A 1,740-nucleotide genomic window follows, 5' to 3' on the forward strand; every position below is an offset into this window, starting at 1 on the left:
AAGAACTGTATTTTTTTCACACTTACCACCCATGGCGTTTCAAGAACCTTTTTTTTTTGTTTTTACGTATTTTGGATCAATGTTCGAGTTCGAGTTCGAGTTGGACTTCGAGTTAGACTTTACACACAATCTGCCCTTGAGAGCGGTTTGTTTTGTTTTTATTTTTTTCTTCAATAGTCAAATTTTAGTCTATGGACTTACTTTGCCTACTGAACGTTAATAAACAAGCTTTGTTTAACGACGAAGACGTCAACAGGCAATACAGTGAGGTGGAGAACATTTGCTCGGGAGCGAGTCACGTTAGTTGTCATAAGGCTCACGGCTGCTTTTTATATGGACAATTATAACAGATATCGTTCAGTGCCAGTTTGTGTGGCAGCCTCGGTTATCATCAGTTCCCTTTTTAGACAAATGACAGGACCATCAACCCATTTTTGACCTGATCTTACACTTTTAACTCATACAGGAATCACTAGAGTTTGCCACAGCACTTCCACTTCGTCTTTTGCGCTCATTAAACATGCATTCCCCGTATAACGCCATTAGGCGTAGACACGTAAAAACTTCTAATTACTGTATGGCCGATTCCTGACTTGTTTCCAATCATTCAGTCTAGTCACCTGCTCTCAGAAAAGAGGATAGGTAGTGAAATGACAAAGAAACCGGTGGCGAATTACTTATAGCGATAATGGATTTTCAAGTTCCCTCGAATATCCCCTCTCACATTTATCTTTCCTTGTTTTTAAATTGCTTTCAGCTGCGACTTCCTGTTTCTATCGGCTTTCATATGGTTCCTTTTTCCTGTTTCTTTCCATAGCTACTGTAGGTCTACACAAAAGCCTATCAGGTATATAAATATTAGTAGTAAGATTATTAGCAATAAAATTTGATGGACTCATAATTCTTTTGCCGGCAACTATATGATAAGTTTTAGCCGTTCGCAAAGAACTATTGGTACCAATGAAGCGATATAAGCTATACCTGTTTCAATACCGACGGCAAGTTCAAATTGTTGTTGGAGTTATGGAGTGTTCGGAAAAGCAGTATTTTTAGATAATAATCCCTTCTTTGTTCCACTAACGACCATCGAAAGAAACTAACAAGATAGTCGAATACGGCAACATTTCAAAAAACAAAAAAACAACAACAAAAAAAACAAACAAACAAAAAAAACGTCATGTTCTATTGTTTGGTTCAAATAAACAGGCCGGGTACAGTTACGAGGCTATTGTGGTTGGATAGCCCTTACCGTACTTGGAAAAAAAGCAGATTTTCATTCAACTGATCATCTACATGTGCATGCGGCTCCTGCCCCGGAGTAGAAAATCGATAAAATTGATAATCGATAATATTCGATAAAAATCGATAGAAATTAGTTAATCATATCGAAAATCGATAAAAGTCGATAAAATCAGAGGGATCGATACTGGTTTATCTTACAATTTATCGAAACCGGCGCCCTTGAAATCAACAAACTAATATAAACGGGCTTGCAAAATCTTGAAAAACAATCACTCCGATACTTGTACCCGCTACTTTGAAGAAATTCGAAGGACTAAGAATAAAACGTATCAATCTAATTGGTAGATTCCATTTACGAATTCGACGGTCTGGCCGGCCAGCTATGAAAAATCGAAAAGCGCCCAATGTTTCACCTTCTTCTGGTGTGTGTATTATCAGCACAGCCCGACCACAAGGCCTCGTGTTCATGCGGCTCAGGGAGTCTGGTCACGAGTGACT

The sequence above is a fragment of the Pavona decussata genome, unplaced genomic scaffold (assembly GCF_977016875.1).
Source record: "Pavona decussata unplaced genomic scaffold, jaPavDecu1.1 SCAFFOLD_339, whole genome shotgun sequence".
Taxonomy (NCBI): Eukaryota; Metazoa; Cnidaria; class Anthozoa; order Scleractinia; family Agariciidae; genus Pavona; species Pavona decussata.